Here is a 20158-nt window from a genome sequence, read left to right as displayed (position 1 = left end):
CCTTCAGAGTGTCAGCCTCTTGTTCAAACATGTCATCTTCCTTGCTTATTCTGGAAATCCTGGCTACTTGTCCCTGCACTATGTTGGAAAAAATGTGTCGTGGATGCATGCTGTCATAGGAAAGCAGAGTGTTTTTCCAACATTCTTTTCTGTATAAACCAGATGAAAAGCCTTCCTGAGTCAAGCATACCCTGACATCCAGAAAATCAACCTGTGTACATGAACTGTGGACAGTAAATTTCAGAAAAGAGGTGGTGGTATGTAGGTATGATACAAAATCCACTAAGGAACTATCATTGCCTCTCCAAAGAATAAAAATATCATCTACAAAACACATATACAGTATGATATAGTCTTTCCACATCAAGTTGTTCAACACCTTGTTTCTTTCCCAATAAGATAGAACAAGGTTTGCATATGTGTTAGCACAGGGGGTGCCCATGGCTACCCCCTGTGCTTGCCTATACACTTGTTCCAATCCAAAAAAGATATTGTTCTCCAACACCAGACTAAGCAAACCCACTATGGCTTCTATCTTCCGTGTATGGCTTCTATCTTCCCTGTGCCAACACATATGCAAACCTTGTTCTATCTTATTGGGAAAGAAACAAGGTGTTGAACAACTTGATGTGGAAAGACTATATCATACTGTATATGCATTTTGTAGATGATATTTTTATTCTTTGGAGAGGCAATGATAGTTCCTTAGCGTATTTTGTATCATACCTACATACCACCACCTCTTTTCTGAAATTTACTGTCCACAGTTCATGTACACAGGTTGATTTTCTGGATGTCAGGGTATGCTTGACTCAGGAAGGCTTTTCATCTGGTTTATACAGAAAAGAATGTTGGAAAAACACTCTGCTTTCCTATGACAGCATGCATCCACGACACATTTTTTCCAACATAGTGCAGGGACAAGTAGCCAGGATTTCCAGAATAAGCAAGGAAGATGACATGTTTGAACAAGAGGCTGACACTCTGAAGGAATGTTTTACACCAGGTTACAATAGACAGGTGGTTAATAAAAAGGTGGATATTAGCAAAAGGTACAGGAAGGATAGGTATAAACCATGGCTAGGGAACACATTGACCCACTCAGATGGTGGTTACAAAAGAATGGTTAATAATGATTTTAGGCTAATGTTGACTTATGGCAGCAATGTTGGTGATATATGTAAACTCATTCAAGGGAATTGGAATATCTTGACTAGTGATATGAGTTTGAAAAACATCATTGGTGATAAACCTAGTTTTATTTATAAAAGGAATAGAAGTTTGAAGGAACTGTTGTGCAATGATACCAGATCGACCAATAATGCTGGTTTACCCACAAACAAACAGGGTACTTTCCCTTGTGGGTCCTGCAAAGCCTGCAACCATATAGACAAAAGTAGTGTCTTTATACATCCGGTCACAGGAAGGACATTCAATCTGAAAGGGAGAGCTACCTGCAGAACCACTAATGTGGTTTATTTGGCAGAGTGTCATTCCTGCACCAGTTTTTATGTAGGCAAGACTAACTGTATGTTTAAGGTCAGGATCCTACAGCACCTCTCTTCTATTAGGAATGGGGATACGACAATGCACTATTTAGACACCTGGAAGCCCATCCTTTACATGGTTTTAAATTCAGAGTGATAGTGAATGTGAGATTGAGTAAAAGAGGGGGTGACATTAAACAGCTGACTGAACTAGCTGAATCAAAATGGATTGTTGAACTTATGGCACATAGGAGTCCTGGGCTCAATGAAGTCATTCCCATGAAACCCGCCCTTAAAAATAGGCGGGTTTTTCATTGATTTTTAACTGAATTTCATTGGTTAACATGTATTTTAAATTGTTTGGACTATGTGAGAAGCTTTATCTGATGAAGGGCAGAGGCCAAAGCCATCTTTATGTGTTTGGTGTTTTAAATAAATAGAAGGTGTTTGACTCCAGCAGTGTTCAGTCTTTTGTGACTTTTGGATTTTCGATTTCACTTCATCTGACTGAACTTTGGTGAGGCACTGAACATTGTTTGTGACTTCAACAGAGATCTAAGCAACAACTAACAGTACAAACTCTAAAACCAAAAAATATACTCAGCTCTGTATATTTGCAGTTCAGTCTCACAGAACAGGGAGACAACATTTCAACAGATCTCTAAGCAACAATTAAACTCAATAACCAAAAAATATATACTCAACTCTGTATATTAGCAGATAGTCTGGAAGGCAGTAACTCAGAACACAGGTTCCAGCAATTAAATGCAGGCTGATACTAACAGGTCAAATTTTATGCAAGTGATCCTTCAGTTAGATAACACACAAGCTGTAAAAAACAGTTTTATCAACTGAAGACATGGCAGAAAATAGGGGTGGGGTGGGGAAAACAGTTTCAACAGAGATCTAAACAACAACTAACAGTACAAACTCTAAAACCAAAAAATATATACTCAGCTCTGTATATTTGCAGATCAGTCTCTCAGAACAGGGAAACAACAGTTTCAACAGAGCTCTAAGCAACAATTAACAAACTCTATAACCAAAAAAATATACTCAGGTCTGTATATTTGCAGATAGTCTGGAAGGCAGTCTCTCAGAACACAGGTTCCAGCAATTAAACCACTTTCCTATCAACCCTTTTTTTCTTTTCTTTTAAAGAAATTAGCATGGGGGTAAGTGGGAGTAAGCACTTTTAAGCAGCAGTAAGCAGGTTTAAACCTGTTTGTGGAGGGTAAGCAATGCCTACACAGGTTAAGCAATTGAAAAGCTAACTGAGTATAAGAACCTGTAACCGAAAGTTAGCAATGCTTACCTGCGGGCAAACCCACGCAAACCCACTTACAACTACTTAAAAGTGCCTTAATCACTCTGTATCCAATAGCCCTTGTTCTGCCCAGCACAATATAAACAGCCTCTGCAAGGCTTGAACCCAGGACCCTGCATCCCATAGCCAAAGTGATTTACCACTAAGGCATGTCAGATATACATAACCCAGATGTTTTCACAAACATATCATCCAGACCAGTCATTCAACAGTATAGGGAATGTATTTCAACATGTAGATATTTGTGTGTGTGTGTGTGTGTGTGTGTGTGTGTGTGTGTGTGTGTGTATACATATATATATATATATATATATATATATATATATATATATATATATATTAAATAGATATAACATATCTATATATGTAGATATATATATAAATATATACATACATACATATATAAACATGTATGCATACATATGCATGCATCTGTAGATATATATGTCTACATCTATATGTATACTTCTCTTTCCAATGGGTCTACTATGCATTTGCACAATTTTATACAAACAAAAATATTAATTGTTGACCTATTGAACTATATCAATGTAAAATTGTTACTTAGCTTCTTTTTAATGCAACTTTAACTTTATGCATGTATCCCAACATATGTGAATCATTTTGCTGTAACTGCTATTATATCAATATTGTTTAAAATTGTACTTGTTTTAAAATGTATTACTGGAGCTTTTCTCCTTGGGTCTTCACTGAAAATGGGCCACAAGCCCAGTTGAACAAACCCGGTTAACAAATGTCAATAAATAAATAAATAAATATAATCTATATGTCTATATATATATATACAGCAAGTTATATATATGTAAGCAGATATATATATATATATATATATATATATATATATATATATATATATATATATATATGGACATATATCTGTAGATAAAAATAGGAACATAAAAACATATATGTCCACATGCACCATTAATGTGGTTGAGAGGCCACAAACAACATACATCCTGTACAAATAGGTACCCCCCCCCACAGCCAAACACGTCTGCCCTGCAATACACTACCAACTGTTGCAGATCCCATAACCAGGACCTGACACAACACAGGCACAAGATGTTAACAGTACTCCATCCCACCTGTATGATGTCAGGGTGGTATCAGTAACGTATCATGCAGTACAGTCTGGCTCCCATATGGAATGTACAATGTACATATGTCGAAGGTGCATGCAATATGGAACAGCCACTATGCCTACAGTTGCCACCTTACCAACTGGACACTGTATGAGCCACCCATACAAATGACAATCATTGCCTGCAACATATACCCACAGGGAGGTCAAAGGATATAACACCACACACAGGTTTGCATACATAGGAAAGTTTTATTTGTGTACTATTACAGTTGTGTATGCTACGTCATATAGCTGTATAGACACTGACATTCATATAAACAGAGTAATGCAACTGTGAAACAGTTATATTAATATAGTAGTCTAGAAAGGTTTACATATGTTGCTGTCCAGGCCAAGGCCTTCAAGTAGTACAATAGTAAAGACAGACTGAGCCACAGGATACCAAACAATCAACAGTAAGTAATGCAGATGTATAGTTCAGCAGCTTCTATCTACACGCTGTACACAATCCTTAGGAGGTAAAGACCTCAGTTGATACAATGGGATGCAACTGTTACATAACAAGACATAACTAACATGAGAGAGAGAGAGAGAGCGAAAAAAAAAAAACAAAAAACAAAAAACAAAAAAAAATAATTACATCCAGCAAGCAATCCAGAACAGACATCATTCCCACAACAGGTATGTGAAGTATATATGCATGTAAGTGAATGTAGTTCTTGGTCCATAATAATGGGATGGATGATGTGGAATGATTTATATGTGCCATCAGGTGTTGTTGTAATGATTTTCAAATGAGCAAGTGCTATGGAGAATAGCGTCTGTCCCTGTGGGTAGTGGGCCACAGCCATCAACTGTGCAGATCAGCACTAACTGACGGGATGTAAGCCATCATAATGTGTGTTGTGTAATGGGAAGTATGTATATTACGTGGCCAATAGCTGGTGGTGAAAGTAATGCCATTACTGTGGACATATGGGATACACAGCCCACCCCTTGCAGGATACTCAGGTTAATCTGTAATGTAGCATGCAGGAATGCCATAGGTGTGTAATAGGGTTACCTGCAATCTGGTCCTACATATACCCCCCTAATGTCAGACTGTGTCCATATGTGGCACCTGTCTGTGTTGTAGCAAGGCAGAACAGTGTAGCTGTGCAGGAGTTGTGAGATTGCGGACCTAATGTCTGAATGTAACCTACATATAGGTATGCATATGTGTACCTATGTACACATATATAATATATAGAAATATATATATATATATATATATATATATATATATATATATATATATATATATCTACATGTATGTCCACAAATATGCAGATACCCATGTGTAGACATATATATCAGCACATATATACATCACATATATCTACACATATATAGATATATACCTATATGCACATGTCTACATATATACAAACAGTTTATCTTCATATTTTCGATCACATATGATCAACTGGCCACATCGTCGAACCGTTTCCACGAAACCAGAACAGTGAAACTTTTAAAATGTCGAATAAATGTCGAATTTCAACATTTCCGGCCGTACCACACCTCCACACCACTGCTACCATGGGTCAAAAGGGGGGGGGGCGAGATTTTGCCGTTCGGATATGTGATGTTCGACGTTTTGGACAGTCGCATTTCTCTATTTATGGAAGCGGAGTCGACCATCATGTGATCGGCATTATGAAGGTAAACCTATACAAACACACACACAAACATATATGTATGTAAATACATGTCTCCTATATGACTACCGCAGTGCTGCATGCTATGTGCGAGGAAATAGCACACATAGCAATACACACAGATATCTACAGCTGGCAGTGTGTGCAACATGGAAGGGTATGTCACATGTGAACCCCTTGTTGGGACCACATTGCCCTTGTCTGTGAAGTATGGAATGGGAATAAGGGGAAGTATGGCAGTTATTGTTGTGGAGGTGGTCAGGGTTGGTAGATATAGAGGGCAGGGGTGGTATGTGACACATGTGGTGGGTAAACACCCTGGATGGTGTGTGTGGTATGTGATGTGGATGCCCCATGGGCCCCAATATGGACGCAATGGGAACAAGCCTCCCACCCACTGCTACTCACAACAGCAGTCCATGTCCTGAAGGTGGCTGGCCTGAAGGCTGAGCAGGAGGAGCATGTCAGCCCTGTGAATGTATATACTGGGTGCCTCAGAGTGATGTAGCACATCCCACATGTGTTTGTGGAGCCCGCAATGGAACAGACCCTGGACCTGAACTTAGGGGACAGGAACATGTCTGTGTGTGCCCCCAGGGGGGCACAAGATCCCCTGGGTTGGTTCCAAATGACAGTATTGCTGGACCAGTAAATGAGGAGGCCCCAGGGTGGGACACACATGTGATGTGGCCAAGTAACATAGGCAGATGGGTTTGTAGAGGTGATTCTGCTGGGCAGTAGTACATATACATGCTATTGTGTCACTGTTATACAACATATGTTGGTAGCAATAGTCTACACAATCCTGGAACATGTCCAGCAGCATGCATAGATATCCCCGATAACACAGAATGTCAGATGTGCAGCAATCACAAACAGTCATACCACAGGCATATATGGAACTACAACAGCAACAACAACAAGTAGCTCTGACAATGGCATGCAGGTGAATAGTCTGTAAGAGGTCAGCAGTGATAGTGTCCACACAGGGAACATGGCTACAAACACATAACATAAAGTTTGGTACAATACAATATCTGTCCCACTGTTAGGTAAGCTGTAGCCATACCTAATGAGTTGTGTGTACAGTTTGTTGTCCCTGATATCATGGGGGGGAAGAGATGTGTATTAAGAACTGGGGTAACCTTGCTGTATGAGTTGCTCAGACCTGTTTCCATCTTTATGTCTTTCAGCCAAGATGTCAACTGCACAGCTACCATTGAATTCAGCAGCCGAAAATGAAGTACTGCTCACATATTTAATCCAGCACTACCCTGTCCTATTTGGCCGAGCCACTCATGAACAGCAGGAGCAGACCGCCCTGTGGAACGATCTAGTCCACAGGGTCAATAATGTCGGACTGCACAACCGCAGTTCTGAGCAGGTACAGCATCATTGTTTGGACCTGCTTCACAATGCCCGTTGACGTGCTGCTGCAGTCTGGGGGGATCACCTCACCATGGGGGGGCCATGCCATCCATCCCCCCTGACACGTTTGGAGGAGCTCCTGGCCAACCTCATGGCACCTGCTCGTCCAGCCAGCCACTAACTGCCAGAAACCTTTGTGGAGGTGGGTGCCACCCACACACCGGCAAAGGAGCATGCAGGTAAGGTCACAGGGCACATCAGTAGACCACTGTTGCATATACATCCACATCAGTACAGGTAGATCATGTATATCTGACATGTCATAGATATATTGTGTTGCTGCATAGTAGTGATAAACAGATGTCCATATGTGGTAGTATTGTGGAAATGGACCATTGATGTATTGTAATACTGTACCCACCCTGTAGCACTGCCACAAGTGTGGCCACTTACATTGCATCTCTCACCCTCTTATGTAGGTCCCTCCGGGATACCACCAAGGCAGCAGCTGGTAGCTGGTGAGTATGGTTTATGTAGATGCTTGCCAACACACCAGGCATGTAATGGCAATGGTATATTCCATGCACACATCTGACACACCTACCCAGAATGCATGCTGTACATGTGCACGTATTGTTGCTGTGAAATGTACGGCATCACAGGGCTGACCATAATGGGGTACTGGAAGGGTATGTCAGACACCTGCATGATGACTAACATGCTGTCATTGTGGAATGTATCCACAGGGAGTAACATAATGGTGGGAGACATGGCCTACAGTAAGGACATGTTGGGAACAACACCCATATACAGTGGAACACCAGTGCATATACCTGTAGGACAATGGCAACTGCTGCAGTGATACACTATGGCATAAGGCATTTTAGTAGTCCACATTATCAGCTGGGACTAGGCTGTAATATGTGGTGTTCAGTGTATGGGACACTGCAAAGTGGCACACATGTGTAGGGCTTACTTGTCATGCATCCGCAAAAAGGCTGAAGGAGGGGGGTGTCAGCATGACACACCAGTGAACTGCAGCAGGGATTCTAAGGATGCTAAGAATGGCTGTATCTGCACATAGTCAGGTTCAGGACCTGTGGCAGATGTAACCCTACCCCCAAAGCAATAGTGACGGCACTGTGTGAGCACCAAGTGATGTGGACATAAGTAGACCTTGCAATCATGCAGATTAGGGGGACTTGTGTAGGGCAGACTGAACATACACTGGCAATTGCAGATGGCCCACACTGATATACCCCTGCCAGGAGTAGTGACTGCTGTAGTACACACAACAAGAGGTGCAACAAACCATCATAGCACACATATGCCCACACAGAGTGCATGCATCGCTGCCAGCATCCACACACCTAACACATTCCGTAGACACCACATATGAAAGTACAGGACATATGTCACATATCGGGCTCATGTACCATTAAGATATGCAGTGATGTGGTCCCAATGCAGATCACTGATGGGTGCGTCATATCAAGAAGGGTGTGTACACCCCCCATAGCCATGGTATGCTCTGATGGTCATTAGTGTAAGAGAATTGGATTGGTCATACATGGTCTGCTGATGTTGAGAGCTGTAAATCAGACATCAGGCATTCACAAATGACATCTGTCCACATACCATCCCAGGTATGTGTTGCTGAAAAACATAGGGGCTGTGAGCATTAAAGCTGTCATAACTGACACAGTACTACACATTCCGTAATGGATTGTACACCTGTGAGGTGTGGTGCACAGTACATGGCAGGGTGCAGAACAGGTGCACAGTAACACTGTGTACATGGGTGCAGTGGTATCCATGGGAAGGGGCATCACCTAGTGACACAGCACATGCATCACACACATGTACACTGTTGCTAGCATGGATTGACTATAGCTGCACTGCATGCTTTTGTGTACCATATGTTCTGCATGTTAACAGATGGGTAATATGAGGACTGTGTGTACTATCATTGTTAATATCTGCTATGACTTCATGGAGAGAACAGATGCTAGTTATCTACTGAATGTACTATGTTCTTCATCTGTAACTATGTTTGTAATATTTTAATTGCTAGGATTCTTCATCTGTAACTATGTCTGTAATATTTTAATTTGTGGAGCTTTTCTCCCCGGGCCTCCGCTGAAAATGGACCTGCGTCCAGTTGGACATTCCCAGTCAACAAATGTAAATAAATAAATAAATAAATAATTGTGCAACCTCACCTGTATGTGTGTGTGTGTGTGTGTGTGTGTGTGTGTGTGTGTGTGTGTGTGTGTGTGTGTGTGTGTGTGTGTGTGTGTGTGTGTGTGTGTGCGCACACGCTCACTTCTGGGTGGTTAGTTTGTCTGTAGGATCACTCTGGTGAAGTGGAGGGAGGTTGATGCATATAGCATGCATGTGTGCATGTGTATGTGTTTGTGTGAGTGGCCATGTATGCACATTTGTGATTGTGGGGTGTTCATACAGCAGTACCTCCCTTTGGGACCGTGCAATACATGGACATGGACTGCAACATTACACACCAGGAATACCTGCCATGTGTGTAATTACAGAACAGCTGATAGTATAATATAGTCTGTAGCACGGAACAGGCATCGAGAGGGAAGGTAGACACCAGGTACACCCTTAATATCGCATTCAGCAGAGAGGTTACCTACAACCCACGTATGCAGCACTACAGATGCATTGGGGAAGTACTAATCAACACCAGGGAGAGTATCCAAATAGTACAGTTGTCACATGATAGGCTGAATGAGCAGCATATTTAGCATGTACTGAGCATTACATACACATGCCACACCAGTGCATGATATTATGGATAGTACATAGTAGCCCACACATATAGGGGCTATGCTTATGATGTCCGGACATATAGAGGGTGCATACCGAATGACAGCAGTGAGGCCATGTAAAACTACTACACACAGGTCTGGCAGGTAATATAGTAACAGGTCTTGTGTTGTGACCACTTCTGTAGGCATGTAGAGGACTGATATGTTAATGAGTGGTATCAATGTGTGTATATTAACAAGTGTGATCCAGAATGGGGTACCGCATGGACATATACATGGGACTGTCTGTAAAACCATGAACAGGTAGGTATTATGGAGGTGTGTGTGAGTGTGTGTGTGTGTGTGTGTGTGTGTGTGTGTGTGTGTGTGTGTGTGTGTGTGTGTGTGTGTGTGTGTGTGTGTGTGTGTGTGTGTGTGTGTGTGTGTGTGTGTGTGTGTACTGTTAGGCAATGCTATACAGGTTTTAAAGTGCGTTTATGGTTTTCCCTCACAGGTGGTGAGGTGGGTCAGGGTCCCTCCTGCATGCAATCTGATGGTGTCCATACAGACACCGAAGATGATGATAGTACTGTTGAGGCACAGGTGGAGTTGTCAGGGGCTGACGCTGCACCAACATTTGACATCCCCCTTTTAGCCACCCCAACCCCGCACACAGTTTCAGTGCTTATACATACCCAATCACCAGTGGCCATAGTGGATGGACAGCTGGTGTTTTTTGGCAGTGCACAGGAAAGTGTGGTAACCATGCCCTCTGTGTCCAGTCTGGCAGGGCACCACATAGACGGATGTTCCAGGGTGCTCATGGTAGGGCCGCTGGACATCATGCTCCTGGGAGAGGCGACATAGCTGGTACCAGCAGGTGCATGTTTCAGGCTGTCATGGCGATGCAGGCATGTATGGAACATTACAACAGACAGGGCCTGGGGCTGCAGAGTATTGCTCTCACATCTGTAAACGACAACATCCGTGAACTGTCTGGTGCCATCCGTGCTTATACTGTGCTCATGGATAGATGGCAGGTGAGATGATGGCCCTCATCAGCTGTGGTGTGTCTGTGCTTTAATGTGTGGTGGGGATGCGGCAACGGCTGTGTGGACATGGGCCAGCAACACCAACAGCTGCCAGTCAACATGGATGTGCTAGGACACCAAGGGGCTCCCATAGTGGCAGTAACAGCCCCAGCAGTGTGGGGGGTGCTGTCCAAACCACACCACAGCAGGCCATGTGCACATGATCCTGGCCAGTCCCAGGAGGAGCCTGGTACCAGCGGACATTTGTCATCAGCAGCTGATAGTAGTATATTCTGGCCTGTACCTGGACATGCCCATGGAAACCTTGGCAGGCACAGTCCACGTGACCATGGCCGGAGGCAGTGAAGGGAAACCACATGGCAGAACTGTGTGCATGCATACCCACACACAATACAAGCACAGCTAGGGCAACCCCATACCTACACACACCACAGCACCATGCCCAGCTCACCGCAGTACACCCTTCACCCACACACATGGTGTCAATTGTATGGCCCACCCTCGGCCTCTGGCAAACCATCACACCCTGTGCATATGATGACACCTGTGTCACATCCCTGTCATCCATACCATCAATGCAGAGATAGGCTAATATGGTTCTGATGCGCATGGTGACTGTAATACAGTGTACCACAGTACTGCAATGTAACATGTTGTAAGGAGTAAAGTGTAATACATATATGGCAGGTACTGTAGCTGTCCAGCAATGATGCATTATAGCTGTCAGTAACACTAGTTGGTTATAGTCTCTATAATGTTATCCATTTGTGTTGTAGGTGTACATGTGTCAGCACAAGGACGCCCTGTGTATATGATGATACCTGTGCCACATCCCTGTCATCCATACCATCAATGCATGGACAGGCTAATATGGTTCCAATGCACATGGTGACTACACTACAGTGTACGACAGTACTGCAGTGTAACATGTTGTAAGGAGTAAAGTGTAATGCATATATGGCAGGTAGTGTAGCCATCCAGCAATGATGCATTATAGCTGTTAGTAACACTGGTGAGTTGTGGTCTCCATAATGTTAGCCATTTGTGTTGTAGGTGTACATGTGTCAGCATGAGGATTGTCTGCAGTCATATTCCACAATGGGGTATGGCACTGTGGTGACACCATGGCTGTGACATATCTGGGGTAAAGTTGAGCACATGTCACAGGTTACTAAAACGGTTATTGCCTGTACCACATGGACAGGTGACCTGCTGAGGCATGTACACCCTGCAACCTGATGTAGACCCATCCACATAGATGCGCACTGTTACTTGGCAACACTGGGACTAGACCCCTACCTAGCTATGAAGTGATACTGAAGTGTGTGGCTTACATTGCACACACCACACAGCAGGGTGAGGTGTGTCCCAGGTTACATATTACATGAAGAGCATCTCAGGACATGTACAGTATGCTAATGGGAGATATAATGGGTGTATATGGACAATACACATTAACAGACACATAACAGGCAGACACACATCTGATATACCAGGGCTAACTAACTTGACCATGTGTCCAATGTGTTACAGGTAGGCTTCACACAGCACATGCATAATTGGCCTGGATTGTGGTATCAATTACCTGTATGGTTGATGGTGGCAGTGGTAGCATAACGTGGTACTTGGGACATATACTGGGTGTACCTTGGTGTAATGACAGTGTACACAGCACCCACATCCCCAGTGGATATTGTACTTCCTGAAACCCATGATGACACTCTGCCATACCCACCATCACACATTGGCCACAACTGCAATGCAACCCATAGTATACCCAATAGTGATATTATAGGGATATGCATCTAATGCACATGCCACACGTGTATTAGGGTGTTGCATTGTCATGGCAAACCTATGGGCAGCAACAAAACTATCTGTACTACTGTGTGGCAATGGGTATTGTAATAGGAGTATGTGGCCTCGTAATGCTCTACCCAACTGATATACGGACATGCACAACTACACACACATGCCAGAACACAATGGGTATCCCATGCCTATTAACCCATTTGTAAAACACTGTTGTGCTGGTACTGCAAGGATCATGTAGCTGGTATGGGGAGGAGTTTAACAAGGTACATGTAATGTCCCATACAGCAGCAGCCACAACTGACTATGGCAATGTGTTGGTTGTGAAGACCCTCATGGAATTCCCAAGTACAGGTGTGCTAACACACAGACACTGCTATACTCAGTCATGCACACATACACATGTGTCAGTACAGGGGTGCATTGCTGCAGGTGGTCATAGCTGTGTACCTAGCTATTGTCCAAGGAGAGATGGGTTGTGTAGGGGTTGTGTGTACAGTGGTATACTGCCACCTGCCAGGTGGCAGCAGGCAATCTATCGACAGACACTACTGTGGTGACCCTCAGGATGAGAATGACATGCATCAGCCAATCCTCCAGGTGCCTCCTGCACATCGCCACTGAGGTGATCAAGTTGACATGTATGCAACATGCATTACAACACATGGTTAATGTCTGTGATGGAGACCTGTACTCAAGCATGTTCTGTTGACTGTGGTAGTGAAGTGGAGGTACCTGTGGCATGTGGTGCATACATGTGCCAGTTCTTACACAGCTGGGAAGAAATGTCAGTGTCAATCAAGCTTATGTTGCCTGTACATATCCCAGCTGGATACCTGCCATTTGCACATCTGTACAGAGACTGACAGTCATCAGCTTGGCAAGCAGCTATGCAGTAGGTTGAGTGTGTTGACAGATGTTTGCCAACAATATGTATTCCATAACTACATGTCAGAAGCCCTCACTAACATGTACTGTACAGACGGTTGTCTGCAGTTACATTCCACATGTTCAACACATTCACACGGATAACAGTGCTCTAAAGGCCTCATATACATCTGTGTCCCACACATGACACTCACACTCCTTGCTACTGTAATGACAGCACATAGGTGCATGTATTGTACATGGCATTACATACACATATTACAAATGTCAGTACCCTGCTATGTTATCAGACTGGGTGGTGTGACCTGTTTACCTGGGCTAAGCCATGCTTAGCAAGTATCAGCATTGCTGCAATATAAAAGCTGAGCTGATTTGTGCACTGGTAAGCGAAGCCTACACTGTGTAAGTGCCTGTACATTTACTCATAGCTTAGCACAGCTTAGCTTCGGGCAAACCCTCACAAACCCATTTAAAGCTGCTCAAAACTGCCTTAACCACTCTGTATCCAACAGCCCTGTTCTGCCCAGCAACAAAATGAACAGCCCTTGCAGGTCTCAAACCCAGGACCCCGTACACTAAAGTCACAACACTTAATCACTATGCCATGACCACTGTGGCAACAGCTATTGTTTTACCAGTATAGCTGTCAATACACATATTGAGTAGTATTGAACAATTGCGTTTGCTTCCTAAATTGTGTAGTCCCTATTATTAATCTGACTGTTTCATCACATATGCTGTTTTATCATAATGTACACATAGTAGACACATACGGTGAGATACATCTGGGAGGGAATACACAACCGTGAGGTTTACACATGACAGGAATATGGTTTTATATATATATATATATATATATATATATATATATATATATATATATATATATAAAACAGGTCTATATATGTCTACATGTACATACACATACATATGTCTGTATACACATCTGTATAGTGCAACATATTTATGGCCATGTGTACATCTCTTCATATGTTGATATATATATATATATATATATATATATATATATATATATATATATATATATATATATATATGTATATATATATATATATATATATATATATATATATATATATATATATATACACACACACACACTCACACACATATGTATATATAGATATATGTATATATAGCTATATATGTATGTACATCCTATGTGTACAGATATGCCTAGTTATGTTGGTATATATGTAGATATCTATAACTATATGTGCATACATATCTATTCTGATATACCTTCTACTGTCAATATGTATGTAGATATCCATACGTGTATGTGTATATATTTCTCTATCTGTATATGTGTAGACATATATTGCTCTGTATATGTATATATCTGAGTGTTTATATGTATATCTATGTACATATACATATCCATCTATGTATGTTGATATGTATGTGTATATATCTTTATAGATATCTGGATAATTATATATACATATATGTTCACCATATGTCCTGAACATGAAGTATAGCCCTACCTCAGCCCCTATAGTCCCAACTTCATAGTGCAAGGGGATGTCAGGTATGTGTTGCAGGTATATTTGTAGACTATTGCTACTGTAATAGGGATTGTCTTCACAGACATGGTGTGTGTGGGAGGTCACATCTGCTTTTAACATATGCGCCATTGGCTACTGACACACATCCTAAGGACATCATAGTACAGTACCACTGCTAGCACAGTAATGCTCCTGTGGACTACAGCAGAGATATGGCCAATATATCTGGACAGTCTGACACACTCTGGACAGTCCAGAGGTATACACAGAACCCCTTAGTGCAAGATATGTGTACCAAGCCTGTCAATGTGGATGTTAGCCATGTAGATGGGTATAACATGTAACTACTGGTATACATTTGCCCCCATAGGTTATGCATTCACACACCCCTGTCTGTCCTGACACATAATAACCACTGGTACAGAGGTGCCATTGCCACATACTACCCACTAGCTATTGACATACATCTGTACAGCATCCCACTGCTTTGTCTGACATACATGACTGTTATGGTGGCCCAGCAGTGGTACATCTGGCAAGTATCTGGACATGACATCTCACTGAGTAAGTACACTAAGCTGCTAGGCATGTAACAAAGCACTGTGCAGGCTACAGGCAGACTGGCTCAATACTGGCCTACATTTCCTATGGGGGAATACACATGCACCTGCATATATAGCAGGCTCTACAGGCATGTTACAGCACTGAATAATAGACACCTGTGTGAAAGTGCATAACCACAACCAATGTGAACACAGCCACATATGATTATGCTAGCGTAATATTACAGTATATGGACTATTTGTTCAACACTATCCTTATATGTGCCACTGACACACTAACCCTACATATACTGGACCACTACACAGTGTGGTCTGATGCCTGTCTGTGTTATGGAACATGTGTGTGTTTGGCCGTGCAAACATGTTAGCTGATAGGGTAACATACAGTGGACCAGCATGTAACATCAGATAAAACAGGACCAAGAACAATGACATCTACCACAGTCTGTACACAGGCCAAGGTACATATTAACAATACACACACTGCCGACAATCACCATGAGTAAACAGACCTCAGTAATGTACACACAACCACAGAATGTCCAGGTTATGTCATCACATATAACCCCTACTATACATAACATGTGTAGCATTCTGATATCTCACTGGCTTGTTATCAGATATGATGTCACTGAATATGGTGTACAGCACATATGCACCTCTTACTGCATGACAGATGTACAAAGGTTGACAGAGTTGTGGCTGGAGACACAAACACAGGGCCAATATTGACATGTTTCTGTGATAACCTCATACATTTACTGTTGTAACAGGGTTTGTTGCAACATATGTCCTATGAGGGATATGAAGTCAGTAACTCTCACGACTATCACCATCTACAGACTGCAATCCTCACACTACCTTCTGCGGTTCACAGATAGGTGCTCTGTGGGTAACACATGAAACAAAAGGCATCACACACTGCCCAGTCTGCAGATGACCCTACAGATGGGGGTTTCCTCATACACATAGCATTGACATGACAGATATTACAACATGTAGGACAGCCATATCCACACACACCCCCTGTTAAACCAACATTACTTCAAATGCAGTATAGCAGCACTTACAGTCTGTAGTCAGGTCAGGCACATCCCCCTCCTGTGTGGTGGCCTGTTTCCGCAGTGTATGTTGTTAGAGGTAAATCCCCAATCCATCTGTGATGCTGTTTGCCAAACAACAGATCGAGTTCCTGCTCACAGTGAGTGAAAAGACCCAGCACCAACATGATGTTCCTAGATATTGGGGTGTGTTTCCCTGCAATTGGCTATGGGATGTTATCACAGCTGTTCCACATGCAATCAGTGAGAGGAGGGCTGCAATTCATCCAGAGACCATTGGCTGATCATGAGCATCACTTAAAATACACATGCTGCTGCCTAAGAAAGGCAGGTGTAAGTTTCCACATCCACCAGAAAGGGAGTGAGAGAGGCAGACAGAGGCAAAGATAAGTCAGGGAGGGGTGGGAGAGAAAAAACTTAAGCATGTTTGGGTCACACACCTACCAGTACAGGGTATCAAACCCCTGGTAACTATGTATCACATGTCTATGCAGTTATTGGATGTGCCACATAGGTTACATGTTGAGGAGCCCTCCAAATGTATATGTGATGGTGAGTGACATCTGCAACAGTGATATGGTAGCTATACGGTAGGTGTAGTACACGTGCCTGTCCATATGAACAGGTGTCAGCGTCAATACAGCCACACTCTTACAGGGTTGCACACACATTGACACACTTGGCAAGGCCACGAATACAAATCATCACTAGTGGGATTGCCACAGCACAGTGCTGTGCAGGTATCACATGCACCACAGGGGTCATACGGAGGTTATATGGGCAAAGGGTATGTGGAGGTGTCTGAAATCAGACAGCATGCTTCAGCATGCCAATGGGGGTTGTAGTGAGTGTGAATGTGGTCATAGGCATCATACAACATGCACACAAACACAGCATGCCAGTACTGACATGCATGGGTGCATTGCTTCACGGGTGTGTAGTGGTCGACTGTGCCAGATGGCTATACAAGGCTAGGTGATGGGTGTAAATTGGCATCAGGCCACATGACAATGGTCTGCAGTATGGCTCAGGGGAGTAGTGTCTGGATTTTCCCACACAGGTGGGTATTATATTCACCATTCAGTCACCTGGGTAACTATTGAGTGTGGCCAATGCTGTGCATTGCTTGCCATGTATGTGTTCCTTAGTCCATGACATGGACGGTGTCTGGGATGTGCATACCTCCCACATGCATGTACAGTGACATGTACAACTGTGCCTGCAGTGTCTGGCCCATGTTGTGTACACAGATTGCTATCATCAGATGTGCCAGTCCTGGCCTCATGTGGTGGGAACTGTTAATGGACAGCAGGTTGACCTTGCACCTACATTGATAGCATGATACATACAGGGCATGTTTTTCAGGCATGGTATGTGTGGGAATATAATCCCTACCAGAGTTCTATGTCACACTACAGCATTAAGCTGTTATAGGATGCTCCACAGGGATTACTGGAGTACTCTTTCCCCAAAGGTGTATTTCAGAGTGAATGACATCAGCAGGATTGCCATAGTAGGGCATTTGAATTGTAGTGAGTGTGACAAGCCTAAAAAGCATTGCTCTCTACACACACACACACACACACACACACACACACACACACACACACACACACACACACACACACACACACACACTTGCCATGTCTGGGATTAGAACTCCTACCTAACTAGTTTATCACACTACAGCAGTACCCAGTTATAGTATGCGTCACAGAGATTACTGGGCTACACCTTTCCCAAAGGTGTATTTCACAGTGAATGACATCAGCAGCCTTGCCAAAGTAAAGCATTTGAATTGTAGTGCATGTGACTAGCCTAAAAAGCATTGCACTCTATACAGACAGAGATACACACATGCACACACACAGTTGCCATGTCTGCGATTAGAATTCCTGCCTAACTAGTTTATAACACTACAGCAGTATGCAGTTATAGGTCACACCACGGAGATTACTGGGCTACACCTTTCCCAAAGGTGTATTTCAAAGTGGATGCCCTCAGCAGGCTTGTCATAGTAGGACTATGGGGAGGGCAGTGTGTGTGCATGGGCCATAACCCATTCATCTAGAGGTTGACACACCACATGCGGGCACACTCAGGGTTATATTCCACAGGAATGTGCATACAGCTGCTAGATGACTACGTCCTTGTACAGTCATGTTGCACAGCTAGCACTTTCACCACATAGTCTGTAATGCTGACAGATACCGGTGGCTAATGTCTACAGTGAGTGACATTTATACCTCATGTGGTTGTAGCCATTTGGCTGTGTGCTGGGTGGGACAGGCCTCATAATGGATGGCTCCTTGTCACAGTCACTCTCTTCTACACTTCTATGTACATCTACTTTTGGCTTATTATAGTGTGTTGTCCTTGGATATGTGTCTGTATTCCTATCCACTGTGTGTACAAGGCATACTGGTGCATACTGAGGAGTGTATGCACTAACATCTGCAAATGCCAAATATGTATGGTCCACTGCTGTTTGCAGACTGCAAATGCCAGATATGTATGGTCCACTGTTCTCTGCAGACAAGGGCTTCATTTGCTTAAGTGTGTGAGCATGCCCAGTATGACCTTTCAGTATGTTGTTGTCTGACATTGCCTTCACTTCTCTAAGAGTGTATGAGCATGCCCAGTATGCCTTTCTGTATTGAATGTGTGGATCGATTCCAGGTAGTTCATACTCCAGTGCAGACCTTTGTACTGTACACCTACAGGTAGCAAACTATTTATGCAGGGTATCCGTCGATCATTTGGCAATACGGGGACAAACTGTGCAGGGACTAGTGTGATTGTGTCAGTGCTACTTCAGCTGCATGGTACTGCTGTTAGCAGGGATATTCAGACATGTGTACTGTTATATACTGTGATGTTTTCTGTCCTCATGTACTGTCAGGTGGACATTCCTGCTCACAGTGATGTCTTGGGGACAAGGGTGACTGCAGCTGTGTCCTGTATTGTGGGCAGACACCTACGTATTCAAGGTAAGTTATGCATTTCTGGAGGGGGAGCTGCAGACACTTGCTGCTGGGTCTGTGTATCCGGTTCAGCACCTTGGTACAGTGCTGGCAGAGGATCCCATACTTGTACATCCATCAACATGAAAGTATGGCCTTATCTTGCTGTGGCAATGCCTCTCAGCTCTACAGATTTGCACAGGTTACCCAGAGGCAGGGGCCATGGGTCAGGACATTACCCATATTGTGGTGTATGGGCAGGTGTGTAGCCACCCATTTATGTGTTTGCAGCCAGGGATAGTGTGTGCACACAGCTTGGTAGCAGACTCTGCACATTCCATGCTGCACATGCTCCCACCCCCTCTGTTAGTCTAACCTCTTCCATGCATTATGCATACATTCTCTGATACTTTCCCTAAGAGTATTACCCCATCACAGGTGTGTGTTAGTGTTGGTCCACAGTTCATGCAGTGAGACTTGGTGGACATGTTACTGTGGTTTGTCCACATGCCCTTGCATATGGCTTATG

This window comes from Protopterus annectens, chromosome 1.part1 (genome assembly GCF_019279795.1).
Source record: "Protopterus annectens isolate FY-2018-M chromosome 1.part1, PAN1.0, whole genome shotgun sequence".
Taxonomy (NCBI): domain Eukaryota; kingdom Metazoa; phylum Chordata; order Ceratodontiformes; family Protopteridae; genus Protopterus; species Protopterus annectens.
This window is presented reverse-complemented; position numbering follows the sequence as displayed.